This window comes from Musca domestica, unplaced genomic scaffold, assembly GCF_030504385.1.
Source record: "Musca domestica strain aabys unplaced genomic scaffold, Musca_domestica.polishedcontigs.V.1.1 29, whole genome shotgun sequence".
Lineage (NCBI taxonomy): Eukaryota > Metazoa > Arthropoda > Insecta > Diptera > Muscidae > Musca > Musca domestica.
In genome coordinates, this window is record NW_026712296.1 from 10,688,156 (window position 1) to 10,704,942 (window position 16,787).

At 35.6% G+C, this 16,787-nt stretch overlaps 2 protein-coding genes across 3 annotated transcripts in view; one reads left to right on the forward strand and one right to left on the reverse strand.

Annotated features, from left to right (window-relative positions):
- Positions 1–16,787, reverse strand: part of LOC101892759 (elongation factor-like GTPase 1) — a 432,356-nt gene that overhangs the window by 300,521 nt on the left and 115,048 nt on the right. The window lies entirely within an intron of this gene.
- The window catches only part of LOC101894861 (rho GTPase-activating protein gacF), a 131,288-nt gene that overhangs the window by 18,358 nt on the left and 96,143 nt on the right, over positions 1–16,787 (forward strand). The gene's annotated exons all lie outside the window — the stretch shown is intronic.

The window sequence follows — 16,787 nt, forward strand, 5'->3', positions numbered from 1 at the left end:
TTTATCTTCGAATTAGACCGAAGATTGATAGAAATATTGCTAGGTGCAAAATCAGGTCGAACGCACAGCCGGATATCGTTAGATCTTTCTAAATATGATTTCGTGTAAAAGAAACATTAGACCTCGTTATTTTGAAGCAGCACATTTTGACCATATAGGCCATAGGGCTGGCGGTTTAAATATAGTCTATATAAAATTAAGTTTTAGCATAGTCCCCTATAATTTGGTAATTTAAGTTCTACATCTATATAAACAATTTTTGAAATCAGTTCATGTTTTCATAGTTACAAGCTAACGGTCCTGTTACTAATAAGTTCCTATGCAATTTGGTAGGAAAATTTCACTTAAATTTCCATCCGCCCTTATAGTTAAGCTAGTTTTACGATTAACGCAATACCGAATGCACTAATTGCCAAATTCAAAATATTCAAAGTGAAAAATCGTCAAACTTGGCAATCATACTGAAAGCTTTTACTCTGCCTGTAAAGTTTGTCAAATATAACACCGTAACAGAAATTTTTAATTTCGGATTTTTACTCTCTCAACTTTTACCACACTTTTTGATTACAGTTGTTGGTTTCTAACGAAACCCATCCATTATTATTTGTAAAATGTTTTAAAAATAAAATAAACAAGTAAGCAAAGGCTACAGTCGAGCGGGGCCGACCGTTGAATACCCTACAACACTATAATAAATGATACAGTTTATATAGGCGAGATACTCGAAAGAATTCCACAAGATATTGTGACAAATAATAAAAGAAAACCATCAGGTTTCCTTCTCTAATTTTCGAATAATAGCAATTTTAACTAATTTGCTCATTTCCAATTTATTGGCAGATGTTGCACGTCAATGGTCTTCCTAATATTTCCAAAAGACCTATAATTTCTCAGAAGTGGCAAAAGATTAACATTTATTATTGGTTTTTGACTAAAACGCATCTATATGAGATACAGACATTTGACTATATTCTTCAACGAAATCAGCCTTAACGAAATAGTCAGAAGTGCGTCTTTCCTGTATTTGTGAATTCTCCAAAAAGTCAATGGAATGGATATTTTCGTATTTTGTCTACAAAAGTTGGCAAACTATTTCACACATTGAATATTTTTGGATGGCCATCCAAAACTGCATGGCTTTTGCAATGTCCGGTAACCTCCATTCAAATGCGCGTGAGGATCGGGCGATAATTACGACATGCTGACAATTTTGCATTTTTTTTGTCCATTTCAACCCCTAAATATATGGCGATTATCTCCAAAAAGAGTAGGCTTCTATTCTGACCCTCATCTTATCCCCATGCAAAATTTCATAAGGATCGGGCCATAAATGCTATCTGTATATGATATCCTTATATCCTAACTACTTAGTTTTGTTAGCTGTAGAAATATTACCAAATGTTTAATTCAAAATGAAAATATGCCAAAAATGTGACAAAACTGAAAAAATATGAGAAAATATTACAAAATCAATTGTTGTGTTCCAGAACCTGCAAATTAGTACTAATTAGCACTAATTCCTCAACAACGCGTTCCCGTACTCTAAAAACTAGCAAAACTTGCAGCTCTCTCGAGAAAAAAAATGGCGCTGAGTGGTGCACATTTCTGCTTGTTTTAGCTACATGAATTTGGCCGTGCAGAAAAAAAGGTTGAAAAATGTATTGATACATTTCAATAAAGAAAATGATCAACTTGAAAACTAAAGGAAAAACTAATATTTGTCGTGCAAAAAACAAAAAGAGAAAATATGGAGCAACTGATGTATTCACTTTTGGATGATTCCAGCAGTGAAGAGGACTGGCTGAATGAGGAATCAGATTACTAATTATTATTATAAATTATTTATTTTAACTTATCGTCTTCAATACTCATTTTTTAAATGTTGGCGCTCTTTTCAGTAAGGTTTCACCAGTCCGATTTAGGCTGTTTACTTTTGGAATTTTGAATTTTGACATTTTATCGCATTTCTGCTAATTTTCCGTTCCCTTATTTTTTGAGCAAACCTAAATGAGAATGACATTTCGAAATGTTCTCTCTTCTGCTAGTTTTACTACTAAAAAAGTACTGGAACACAACTAATATTTTCATCATTAGAGAGATATTTTTATGCGATTTTTTAGACGTTTTTTCTTTCCTGCCAAGAGGCCATTTTGAATTAATGAGAACTGTCGAAATCAGTTCAATTTTGAATTTTTTCAACACAAAATATATGGTCTATTTTACCCGCTAAATATTATCCGATGACCACTCAAATTGGTAGGCTTCTTCCCCGCCCTAAACTCTAGCTACATGCGAAATTCCGCGTCGATTGGTCTATAATTGCGACCCGTATAGCTACCGACATTTTTTCAGTATTTGGTCCATTTCAAACCCTAAACATTTGGCGATCACCAAAAGAAATAGGCTTCTATTTTGACCCTAACCCCACCTTCGTGCAAAATTTCGTAAGGATCGGGCCATAATTGCGACCTGTAGAGTGATTACAAATTAACATGGACAGACGGACGGACATACATACCTAGATCGACTCAGCTCAGCGAGCTAGGAAGATCCATATATACTTTCCTATATGGGAAACCAATATTTCGAGGTGTTACATAAATTCTGACCCAATCAAACTTATAATATCCCAACACATAGTGTTGTAGGGTATAAAAATTGTGCAATTTAATTGTAATTGGATTATGCAACATCATTGGAAACCATTTTGTACAGAGTGCATGTGTTCGATATTTTTTTAATTGAAATGTAATACTAACAATTTTATGGATATTTAAACCTTTTGAAATGACCGCATGTATAGTTTTATGGTCCAGCGAGTGCATGCATTTCTAATGTGCTTCGTAAATCAAACAATTGATTGCAATTTGTAATGATTATTTTTCAAAAGTTCTCCTGTTACCCAGATATCATTATTATTATTGCATTTATCACAGGTAATAAATGTTGCGAATCTCTAAGTTTGCCATACTTTCGGTCCCTTTTTATATATAGGAAAATATAAAAATAACAATGCAAAAGAAAATTTAATACATAAAATAAAAAAAATATATATTTAATAATAACAAAATGCTATACAATGGATGTTCTTGTTGTAATGATTAAATAAATGTGAAATTTTCGAAAAAAACGCACATAATCAGATATCATCACTATTATTCTAAAACAATAACTAACAGTTTATAAATGAAAAATTTTTAATGAAATTTAAAAATCAACAACTTTCCTCCATTTCAAAGGCTTGGCCTTAAAACAATGGAATTATTATTTCTTTATAGAAAACATAACGTAAACCATCCATTGAAATTATAATGGAAAAGTGGAAAACAATAACATTGGAAATAAATTCATTCTCGTCGACCACCATCTTTTGTAGATGGGGGATTGTAGGCATTATTAAAAATTTATAACAAAGACGATGTGAAAGAAAATAAAGTGAAAAATGTCGGTTAGTTTTGTCGATAAATGAAACAGTCAGACTGTGATAAAAAGCACTTGTGCACGAAAAGAGGATAGGGGGCATTATTTTTTGAATCTTAAGCTCTTAACGATCTTTCGATATTCCATTAAGTTAAGAAATCTTATTGTGAATCAACTTTGCTTAAAATATACAGGTTGAGATGAAAAAACTGCAACCAAATTCAGACTGCGGTCATTTCTAAGCCACTCGTCAGACAGCTGTTAAAATAATTACAGTGACAGCTCATTATATTGTTTACAAGCGTACAAAAGCATTTTGGTGAGAATTTTCAAGAAAAAAAGTTATTCGTGATGGAATTCAAGCGTGATAGTGTGACTTCTTAATATTTGGCTGGAAAACCACAAGTGGCTAGAGCACTCCAGCATTTAAATGTGAATAAATCTTTTGTGTCTCGTACCATCTCTCGTTACAGTAATACTGGTAGCGTAGCCCGACGTCAAGAAAGTGGATGGAAGAAAACAGCAACATCAGCAAAAATGGTTTGAAAAGTAAAGAAGCGACTTGATCGAAATCCGTATCGCAGTAGCCGAAATGTGGCTCGTGAATTGAACATGTCGCGAAATTCCATTTGGCAAATATGGAAAAATGAGCTCGGGGTAAAGGCATTGAAATTCCAAAAAGTGCAAGAACTTATACCGGAACGGAAAGAAAATGGACTCAAAAGAGCTAAAGAGTTGCGTCGCTTGGCCGAAAGTGGTGAACTGCCGAATTTGGTTTTCTCCGATGAGAAAACATTCGTGGTCGAGCAGTTTGTAAACAAACAAAATGATCGTGTTTACTTGCCAAAAAGGTCAGATGAAAATGTGAACCTTCGGTTGGCCACCAGAACTCAAGCGCCATGGTCGCTCTCCGCTCGTATTAATCGGCCGTTACATCAGAATAAATGCCGAATATTATCGAAAATATTCTGGATGGTGTATTAAAGCCTTGGGCACGCAAACATTTTGGCCGCAGACCTGGGACATTCCAACAGTACTCAGCACCATGGCACTAAGCACGCGCCACCCAAGAATGGTTGCAAACTGAGGTTCCTCACTTCATTTCCAGCGCACAATGGCGACCAAAATCTCCATATACCAATTCGTTGGGCTATTGTGTCCGGAGTATTTTGAAAAACAAGATTGGCACTAAAAAATATCAAAGTGACGATCACCTTAAGCAAGCGCTTCGCCGGGAAATGGGCCGAAATACCTCTCATCGGAGAAAACCAAATTCGGCAGTTCACCTCTTTCGGCCAAGCGAAGCAACTTTTTAGCTATTTTGAGCCTATTTTCCTTCCGTTGCGGTGTAAGATCTTGCACTTTTTCGAATTTCAGGGCTTCACCCCGAGCTCATTTCTAAATATTTGCCGAATGAAATATTGCGATATGTTCAGCTTACGAGCCATTTTTCGGCCACTGCGACGAGGGTTTCGATTAAGTAGCTTCTTTACTTTTCGATCCATTTCTGCTGATGTTGCTGTTTTCTTCCGTCCACTTCCTTGACGTCGGGCTACGCTGCCACTATCACGGTAACGAGCGATGGTACGAGACACAAAAGATTTATTCACATTTAAATGTTGGAGTGCTCTAACGATAGCCACTTGTAGTTTTCCGGGCAAATATAAAGAAATTACACTATCACGCTAGTAAACAATATAATGAGCTGTCACTGGAATAATTTTAACAGTTGTCGGACGAGTGGCTTAGATATGACAGCAGTCTGAAGTTGGTTGCAGTTTTTTCATCTCACCCTGTATTTAAGTGCTCGAACATTGGCTGAGGGTATACATGTGGCGGGAAACCGACTGATATTTTTTAACTTATTTCTCCCTAGTTTTAAAAAATATACTATATATAATAATAATACAGGTTCTCAATTTACTTCCTTTAACACAACCCAACTAATATATACACTAACATATAACAGAATTAATAAAAATATAATTTTTTTTTTTTCAGGTATGTCTTGGAATTTCAAAACAAAATGAAAAATAGTATGTATATCAAGCTATGTAGCAAGTAAGTTATGCCTCATAAACATCAAATAAATAACACTTAAGCTAGGCCCGTCCTACCTTTACTACTGTCCACACTTTAGAAGGAACTTGGAAAATATAAAAAAGTCCATTGGAAAGTACTGTTAACATTTTAAAAACTCCGAATGTCACGTCTTCCAGTTATATGAGACTATAAGAATATGTGGACCTCTATAACAAATTATCTGCCAGCCAGGACGGTACCAATTACGATACCAAATACCAAGTTTGAGATAATTCTATTAAAAATGTAGTCAATATCAGTGAAATACCAAATAATTGGAGGTACCGTTATATAGAGGCTATGCGAAAACTTGGATCATCTGAATTTGCAATTTTCTGTCATAAGAAGTAGTACCTAGAGTGAACTTCAAATTTCCGGTGAAAAGTCTAGCTAAAATCATCCGAATATAGCGTACCGAAATACCGAATATGGCGTACAGTATAAAATGTGACACAAATCATAAAAATACCGAATATCGGCGGTTCAGTTATATGGTAGTATAAAAACTGTCCAAGAAATGCATCGATGACACTCAGCTTGTCGCATTCAAATCGATGATACTCAGCTTGTTGCATTCAAATCGATGATATTTGGGTTAGAGCAGTCGGTTTGAAAGGCCGGTGTAGTCGACTTTGCGAATTCATGCTGATGCATCCGACTTGAAGATATTTGGAGTGATTTTATTCGAATTGTTCTATGTGGCTTTGGTTTCGGTTTGGTAATAATCGGACTGTCATTGCCGATGTGGAAATATTATTCGGCCCGACGAATTTGTGCTGTTGCAGTCGGCTTGAAAGTTTTTCGCTTCGTGCTCGGCCTGGTTGTAGTTGGTCTGATGTAGTCGGTTTGATGATAATCGGATTTGGTGCAGTCGATAAGATAATAGAAATTATAAACTATAGAAAACATTTACAAAGAAAAAATATTTTTTTTAAAGAACTCTGATATTTTTGAAAATATTCCCAGAATTACAATTCTCGAAAAATGTTAGAAGTTAAAATGTAAATGTTACAAGTTGACATCAATCGAGCACAATTTTTTTTCAAAAATTGCAAATATCTCTGATTCAATTTTATGCGAAATCATAAATTCCACACACATCTCAGGTTTCTGTTTGGGAGAATTGAAAAGAACTGCTGACTTGCTTCGGAAGTTATGACATAAAAATATTGAAAATTGTCACCCTTTGTGGGTGAGGTACAAGAAGGGGTTCGCAGATAGATGTCATCTTCATATATATGTATGTTCCAAATTTGCTTCGGATGCTTATTTCGTTCCTTCGAGCGTTTTGTTTTTCAAAATCGTAAACCCTGTGTGGGGGAAGCACCAGAAAAAATAGACCGATCTCTACTATCTTGTGTTGATGGAAATATTGAGATGTACCAAGTCTGAATGGAATCGGATGTGAATTTCGAGTTTTTTACGCTTTTGTGGGGGAGGTACCAGAGGGAGTGGACCGATATATTCCATCTTCACACCAGGCCTTGGGTTAAAAAAAATATTGTGATGAATGTAATTTGAAGACAATCGGAATTTAACATCACATTAATTAGAGTTCTAATTATTTAAAATGTTGACCCTTTGTGGGGGATGGAGTGGACCGATATTGTCCAGTTTCGCACCTGACCTACCACTAATTTAAATATTAGGATCTGCAAAGTTTGCTCAAAATCGTATAATCCTTTCTTTTTCTATGAGGTAAAATATTTTCCTTGAAAATATTAACCTTTTGTGGGGGAGATACCAGAAGGAGTGGACCGATGTTGCTCGACTCTGAACTCGATCCAAGTTTGATAATAATATAATGATTTAAAAAGTTTGAACTAAATCGGATACTCCCTTCGAGAGTTATAGGGCGCCAGATAAACAGACGGACAAACGGACAACGATCTCTCTTGATCGACTCCAAATGTCCTGAAACGGATTTGGTTCAAAGAGACCTAGGGACTATAACCTTTATTTCTATGAGACACGTTTTGGCTTTATCAAATGATATATACCCTCTGTAGCCATATGGTTAAGTTTGTTTGTTTCATTCTTTGGGCTATGGCACTCTTTGAGTAAATGAGCAATATGTAATGATCTAACATATGTCGAAACTATAGTCACTTCCTATGGCCACAGCTTTTTCAAATATAATTTTCCAAATAATAAGCTTCAACTTCTATAGTTTGGTTTTGAACATTTCTAAGCTATTGATTTCCAGGTCTTCCTCTCGCCACTACCATACAATTTCATAATTTATGACGTGCGAATTTTAACGGTTATTCGTGCATGTCAATTTTTCAAAAGGAATCTAAAACAGCCAGATTTGAAGCGTATACAGCTCCACCTGTTGATTTGAATTGATTGAACTCGTTCCCATTGTGTTATGAATTAGCAATTCAATTTTTTCTTCTTTTTTTGTTTTGAATGGATTTGCACTACTGACACAGTTTTTGTTTTGTGTTTTTCTCTTTGGAGAATTATTTGTTTCTTTTTTTTTTTTTTTTTTTTTTTTTTTTTTGTACTTTCTTCATTCTTCTATTCGGGGGCCGTTCTTTTGGGTGATGTATTCATTTGTTTCGATAGGGTAACGTTAGATAGATGGCTTAAAGTGCCGCACTCAAAGAAATAGAAGAAGCAATTTAAAAATTCTTTGTTAAATAGCTGCTTAATTTATGGCGGCTGTTCCAGAACAGCTGGAGAGAATACAACGAAGACAATAGATCCATTATTAACTTCGGTTAGAATACAACTATGACTATCTTTATGATGGTGATTTTAGTTGGAGTTGTTGGTTGTTCGGCTTGTGTTTTGGCCTTAATCATATCAACATAATCCAAAGCTTTTCATGGAGGAGGGAGGGGAGACGGAACGTATTATTTGTAATAGTTCGCCTATTATTGTTATTTTAATTTATGGATGTTTGATGTATGCTTCGTTGTGTTAAGTTGTCTTAATCAGTGCCTTTATTCTAGTTTTGCTTCCACCAACAACCTGAAACGATGTTAATATGCTAACGGTTTTTTTTTTTTCAAGAATATAAATTTAAACTGTATCTTTTTTTGGTATAAACTCAAACTCACTATGAGGTCTGGTCTGTGTGAGGTCAACTGTAGTTTGTCATACTTTTAAAAATGTTGTGTTTATTCACACATTTGAGTAAGGTCGAAGAGAAAACTTATTTAAGCTGGACGTAGTATTGAGAGAAATGTTGAAATATGTGGAGTTTGAAAGAAATCGATAATTCATTTCACTTTTATTCGAGTTGTAAAAGCTGTAAGTTTGGCCGGGCCGAACTTTGAATACCCTCCACCATTTGGAACGAATTTTGAAATTTTCAAAAATTAAACTCAGTTAAAATCTTAAAAATACCAAATATAGTGTTATATTGAGGGTCTCTACTATGTGGACCTACATAGGCATTGTTGTCATAAGTCACTACCATGTTCAAATTCGAAACTTGAAATAAACGGTGAACAATGTAGCTAAAATCATCAAAATACCGAAAATTGGGAGGTACCTTTATATGGAGGCTATATGAAGACGTAGACCTGCACAGACAATTTTCTGTCACAGGCTGTAGTATCCATTTCGAAATTCAAATGCCAAATTTGAAACAGTTCCGATGAATATTGTCGCAAAAATCAACAAAATACCGAATATTGGGATGTACAATTTTCGGTCATAGGTTGTAGTATCCATTTCGAACTTCAAATACTAAATTTAAAACAATTCCGGTGAATAATGTCGCTAAAATCATCAAAATACCGAATATCTGGGGGTACTGTTATATGGGGGCTATACGAAGGCGTGGACCAGCATAGACAATTTTCTGTCTTAGGCTGTAGTATCCATTTTGAACTTCAAATACCAAATTTGAAACAATTCCGCTGAATAATGTCACTAAAATCGTCAAAATACCGAATATCGGCAGGTATCGTTATATAGGGGCTATACGAAGACCTAGACCTGCATAGACAATTTTCTGTCTGAGGCTGTAGTATCCATTTCGAACTTCAAATACTAAATTTGAAACAATTTTGGTGAATAATGTCGCTAAAATCATCAAAAAACCGAATATAGGTAGGTACCGTTATATGGGGGCTATACGAAGACCTGGACCTGCATAGACAATTTTCTGTCATAGGCTGTAGTATCCATTACGAACTTCAAATACCAAATTTTAAACAATTTTGGTGAATAATGTCGCTAAAATCATCAAAAAACCGAATATAGGTAGGTACCGTTATATGGGGGCTATACGAAGACCTGGACCTGCATAGACAATTTTCTGTCATAGGCTGTAGTATCCATTACGAACTTCAAATACCAAATTTTAAACAATTCAGGTGAATAATGTCGCTAAAATCATTAAAATACCGAATATCGGAAGGTACAGTTATATGGGGGCTATACGAAGACATGACCCATTTTCAATACCAAAAGCCCTGCAGACATAATATACATTTGAGTAAAATTTTATCAATCTACTTCAATTCATTTGGAAGCTAGAGTGATTTCCACAGACGGAGGGACGGATAGACGGACGGATACCGCTAGATCGACTTAGAATTGTATGCTGATTAAGAATATATATACTTTGTGGGGTCTAAAATGTGTATTTCGAGGTGTTACAAACGGAATGACAAACTTAATATACCCTCCATACTATGGTGGAGGGTATAAAAATCAAAGCCGTACTTTATGCAAATGGTGTCTCCAAAATGTTAAAAATGTTAACCCTTTATGAGGGGAGGTGTCAAAAGGAGTAGGCCGACATTGGCCATTTTCGCACATGACCTAAGTTTGTGATTATTATACCCTGCAACACACAATGGAGGGTATATGAAATTTGTCATTCTGTTTACAACACCTACATATATTTTTCACCAGCATAAAATTCTATGACGATTTATCCATTTCCGTCAGTGAGCAGGTCTTTAGCGGTCTGTCTGTCAGGCTGGTGCTCACGAAGGGAGTATCCGATTTGGTCTAACCTTGGTACATCCTAACATTATTATCAAACTTCGATCGAGTTCGGAGATGAGCAATATCGTCCCACTACTTCTGGTACCTCCCTCCTCACAAAAGGACGACATTTTCAAAAAATATTTTAATGCACAGAAAGAGAAAAAAATAATCCGATTTTGCTCCAACTTTGCAAATCCTAATATTTGCATCAGTGCTATGTCAGGTGCGAAAATGGACAATATCGGTCCACTGCATCAAGTGCATCCTAAGTTTGGTATTAGTACTAAATGGTACCAAATATGGTAATGGGGGAAATTAAAGATCTGGTATTTTTGGTATTTTGAAGATTTTGGGAACAAGTTTCAACCAAATTTGGCTATAATTTTCTATATCGGGCTCTCAGATATAAACCCATATAGAATGATGAGAAGTTTCGGGATGTACAAAGTTTTCTAAAAACAAAATGAAAAACTGTTTTCACACTTTATGCGAGTTATGACAATCCTAAAGTTGCCTCTTCGTTGGGAGAGGTGCCACAAGGAGTGGATTGATGTTTTTTTTTATTTACATCATCATAATATTATCAAACTTAGATCAAGTTTGGAGCCATATAAGTCCACCCCTTCGGGTAACTCCTCCACAAAAGGTCACCACGCCCCCCAAACCTATTTTGAATATTTTCCAAATTAAGAGACCTTGAAATCCGTTGATTTTAGGTGTAGGTATTTAGTATAAAACACAAGGACTATTTGATCGAAAATGTTAACCCTCAAGCGAGTCAACAAAGGGTTGTTTTTGGTCCTTTTTACAATCTCCCTTTAAATCTCCCTTTAAACGGGATCGTAGCAAGTCAAAATATTCTACAAAATTATTTGTCATAAAATTTTACAATGGGTCTTAGAAGATATCAAAAGTCTAAATCTTACCTAAACGCCAGAAATTCGTATATATTAAAAATACATTTTAGGGTTAAAGCGGTACTTTGTGTGAATTTATGCAAAAATCTCAAATAAAACATCATTTTAGAAGAATAACGTTAAAAACATAAATATTCCTCATCAAATTTCTTTTTAAGTCAGCAAAGAAAAGAAATTTCTCTTTTCATGGCATATCAAAAAATACTTGTATCAATGTTCCCCAAACAAAAAAATAACAACGAAAATATTTTGATCACTTTTTCCGGACATTTTTCGAGTTGACGCCTGAAAATAACATAAAACGTTATTTTTGGCAGAAGATGTCAAACGAGGAAATATTCTACACAAAATTTCACTAAAAATTTTAGAATAAACCTTATATCTAGGTATAACAGTTTTTATGAAAACTCCATTGAAAATGTATGTATTCAAGTGCAAATTATGTGTTTACGGTTTTTACTGCTAATACAGGGTGAGATACAAAAACTGCAACAAATTCAAGCGCCAAACTTTTTAATTTTTTTTTTTTTTTTTAAATTTTATTGAATGAAATCTAAAAATGTCGGAAATAGCATCAAATTTTAAAATAAGTTTAGATTTTTTCGAATTGGTCACCTTTGGCGCGAATTATGGCCTTCAAACGGCCAATAAAACCGTCACACGCTGCCCGAATGTTGCTCTGCGGTATTTTTGCCAATTCCCGGCGAAGCGCTTGCTTGAGGTGATCGACACTTTGGTATTTTTTAGTGCCAATCTTGCTTTCCAAAATACTCCATACACAATAGTCCAATGGATTGGTATCCAGAGATTTTGGTGGCCATTGTTCGCTGGAAATTAAGCGAGGAACCTCATTTTGTAATCATTCTTGGGTGGCGCGTGCTGAGTGCGATGCTGCTGAGTCCTATTGAAATGTCCAAGGTCTGCAGCCAAAATGTTTGTGTCCCAAGGCTTTAATACACCCTCCAGAATATTTGCGCGATCATTTTCGGTTTTATTCTGATGCCACGGTCGATTAATACAAGAGGAGAGCTGGACAACGAATGTTTTCTCATCGGAAAAAACCAAATTCGGCAGTTCACCACTTTCGGCTCTTTTGAGTCCATTTTCCTTCTGTTGCGGTGTAAGTTCTTGCTCTTTTGGGAATTTTAATGGCTGTACCCCGAGCTCATTTTCCAATATTTGCCGAATGGACTATTGCGATATATTCAGCTCACGAGCCATTTTTTGGCCACTGCGACGAGGGTTTCGATCAAGTCACTCCTTTACTTTTCGAACCATTTCAGCTGATGTTGCTGTTTTCTTCCGTCCACTTCCTTGACGTCGGGCTACCAGTATCATGGTAACGAGCGATGGTACGAGACACAAAAGATTTATTCACATTTAAATGCTGGAGTGCTCTAACGATAGTCACTTGTGGTTTTCCAGCCAAATATAAAGAAATCACACTATCGCGCTTAAATTCCATAACAAATATTTTTTTTTTTTCTGGGAAATTCTCACCAAATTGCTTTTGTATGCTTGTAAAAAATATAATGAGCTGTCACTGGAATAATTTTAACAGCTGTCGGACGAGTGGCTTAGAAATGACAACAGTCTGAAATTGGTTGCAGTTTTTTCATCTCACCCCGTATATTCAATATGTACCATGAAAATAGATGATACATTCTTATTATTTAAAATGTTATTTTTGAAAAATTTGACAATTGTTTTCCCAATTCTCTGTAAATTTTATTACAATTTCACTGTTCAATTGCTAGTGTGGGTTGTGGACTTGATAGTACTCGTTTATAGATCAACAGCTCAAAGGATTTCTGGGTTTTTAGGTCAAATGTTGTCAAACTTCCTATATAGTTTTGACCATACCCCTATGGGTTGAAATATATTTCGCTACATTTAGGATAGAATAGATAGCTTAATTTTTCCTGTAATTATTAAAAAAAAAAACAATTTCCAATAGAAATAGCTGTAAAAGAAATGGCATGCAAGTTTTAAAGAGGAACTTCTCAACAAAAGTTCATTATTCGCCAATAACACTGCGAGCCCCCTATGAATTTCGGTCCGTAATTAAATATTACCATTTGATTATGTCAGACTCCCAGTAAATTAAAGCCTTTTAAAGAACCGTAAATGCACTACACTTCATACGAACAATTAAATAAATTGTGAATACCAACAAATCAACTTCCTGATTTAATTGAATCTGCAATGGTTTTATGCATTTTAATTATTTTATGCAATATTAAATCAACACGAAAGACCTTCATGTCCAAGCTATTGTATGGACATTTGATTTCAGACCAGGTTCATACACATTCTCGTACAGAAAAAAACAACAGCAATTAGGCCTTCAATTCACCGGCAAATTTCCATACAAACAAGAACAACAACAACAACAAAACCAAAAACATATTCATGTAGTATTCAGAATTTGTTGGACCATAAAATGTTAGCATTTTGCAAACAACAACAAAAAAGTTGAATAGAAAAGAAAACAACGGCAATATTGTTGCCATTGCAACATGAATTTGAAATTAAAAAAAAAAAGATATACAGGCTGCCTCAAATCCACAACAAATGGGAGGGGAGAAGGCCGTTGTCTAATTCTGATAGCATTCATCTATGCCACCAGCAAACCATGTCATGCCACTGTCATTCCTATGACGGGCTTCAAAAACAAATCGTATTTTTAAACTAATTTTAGAACGTGTGTTGCATTCATAAAAAGCTACAATGACAACAATTTTCAAAACACAATGCACTCAACATGGATATTGTTTACAACTTTTTTGTAGTTGTATTCCAACTTTTGTTCAAAATTTCATTGTTGTAATAGGGAAACACGAAATCTATGTTCAAATGTGTAAAATAATAGGACAGGAGGCAGAGAACCACAATTATGCCTTCCATTACCTCTGACATCAACATTATTAGTAGTTCGATCTCCGTCTCCCTAAGGTCCGTAATTCGAGCGTGGCCTGCTCTTCTTTAGCAACTGAATTATTATGTTTGGCGAAAATCTCCATTCCGTGTTGTTGCTGTTGTAACAAAGGAATATTTTTCCAAATGAAAATGTTCCGTTGCTGTTACCGGCTGGCTCGCTGACTGGCTTATTATCATAGGTAGTTGTACTATGAACAAAAGTACAAGTACCTGGTACTTCTGGTTTCCGTACTTGTGCACATATTTACATACATATATATATGCAAAAGAGCGGGAAATTTTGATGTCGGTTGTTAGTAAAAGTCAAGATACTCGCAAAAAAAATCTCCACACAGAGATACAATTACAGTTTATTTTTTTCTATACATCGAGGAGAATGCACAGTGTAATGCATATTCCAAAAGATTCTAAAATTGAGTTCCATAATGGGCTTCTACAGCCCGGAAAGACCAACTGATTTTCTATGAGAAGAGCAATTAGACTTCTATGAGAAGATCAAATAATCTTCTATGAGAAGGCCATTAGAAGGTCATGTGGTCTTCTATGAGAATACCCTTTATTATTCTACAAGAAGAGAAAATTGTTTTCTATGAGAAAATCAACTTATCCCGATTGAAGACCAACCGGAATTTTCTCAGGTCTTCTATAAGAACAGCAACCAGTCTTCTCATAGAAGACAAATGGCTCTGTCAAGACCAACTGCTCTTCTTCTATGAGAAGATCAACAGGTCTTCTTCTATGAGAACACCAACAGGCAGAGAACCACAATTATGCTTTCCATTACCTCTGACAACAATATTATTAGTAGTTCGATCTCCGTCCCCCTAAGGAACGTAATTCATGCATGGCCTTTATTTTTAGCAACTGAATTATTTTGTTTGGCGAAAATCTCCATTTCGTGTCTTCTTCTATGAGCAGACCAACTGCTCTTCTTCTATGAAAAGACCAAGAGGTCTTCTTCTATGAGAAGACCAACTGCTATTCTTCTTCTACAAGTACCTGGTACTTCTGGTTTCCGTACTTGTGCACATATTTACATACATACACATATGCAAAAGAGCGGGAAATTTTGATGTCGGTTGTTAGTAAAAGTCAAGATACTCACAAAAAAAATCTCCACACAGAGATACAATTACAGTTTATTTTTTTCTGTACATCGAGGAGAATGCACAGTGTAATGCATATTCCAAAAGATTCTAAAATTGAGTTCCATAATGGGCTTCTACAGCCCGGAAAGACCAACTGATTTTCTATGAGAAGAGCAATTAGACTTCTATGAGAAGATCAAATAATCTTCTATGAGAAGGCCATTAGAAGGTCATGTGGTCTTCTATGAGAATACCCTTTATTATTCTACAAGAAGATAAGATTGTTTTCTATTAGATGACCAACTTATCCCGATTGAAGACCGACCGGAATTCCAGGAGAAGACAACTGGTCTTCTATAAGAATACAAATGGCTCTGTCAAGACAAACTGCTCTTCTTCTATGAGAAGTCCAACAGGCCTTCTTCTATGAGAAGACCAACAGGTATTTTTCTATGAGAAGATCAACAGGTCTTCTTCTATGATAAGATCAACAGGTATTCTTCTATAAGAAGCCCAACTGGTCTTTTTCTATGAGAAGACCAACTGCTCTTCTTCTGTGAGAAGGCAAACTACTCTTGTTCTTTAAGAAGACCAACTGCTCTTCTTCTATGAAAAGACCAACTGGTCTTCTTCTATGAGAAGCCCAACTGGTCTTCTTCTATAAAAAGACTAACTGCTCTTCTTCTATGAGAAGACCAACTACTATTCTTCTATGAAAAGACCAACTGGTTTTCTTCTATGAGAAGACCAACTACTCTGCTTCTATGAGAATACCAACTGCACTTCTTCTGTGAGAAGGCCGACTGGTCTTCTTTTATGAGAAAACCAACTGGTCTTCTTTTATGAGAAAACCAACTGCTCTTCTATGAGAAGAAGACCAACTGCTCTTCTATGAGAAGACGACCAACTGGTCTTCTATGAGAAGAAGACCAACTGGTCTTCTATGAGAAGAAGACCAACTGGTCTTCTATGAGAAGAAGACCAACTGGTCTTCTATGAGAAGAAGACCAACTGGTCTTCTATGAGAAGAAGACCAACTGGTCTTCTATGAGAAGAAGACCAACTGGTCTTCTATGAGAAGAAGACCAACTGGTCTTCTATGAGAAGATGACCAACTGGTCTTCTATGAGAAGAAGACCAACTGGTCTTCTATGAGAAGAAGAACAACTACTCTTCTATGAGAAGAAGAACAACTGCTCTTCTATGAGAAGAAGACCAACTGGTCTTCTATGAGAAGAAGACCAACTGGTCTTCTATGAGAAGAAGACCAACTGGTCTTCTATGAGAAGAAGACCAACTGGTCTTCTATGAGAAGAAGACCAACTGGTCTTCTATGAGAAGAAGACCAACTGGTCTTCTATGAGAAGAAGACCAACTGCTCTTC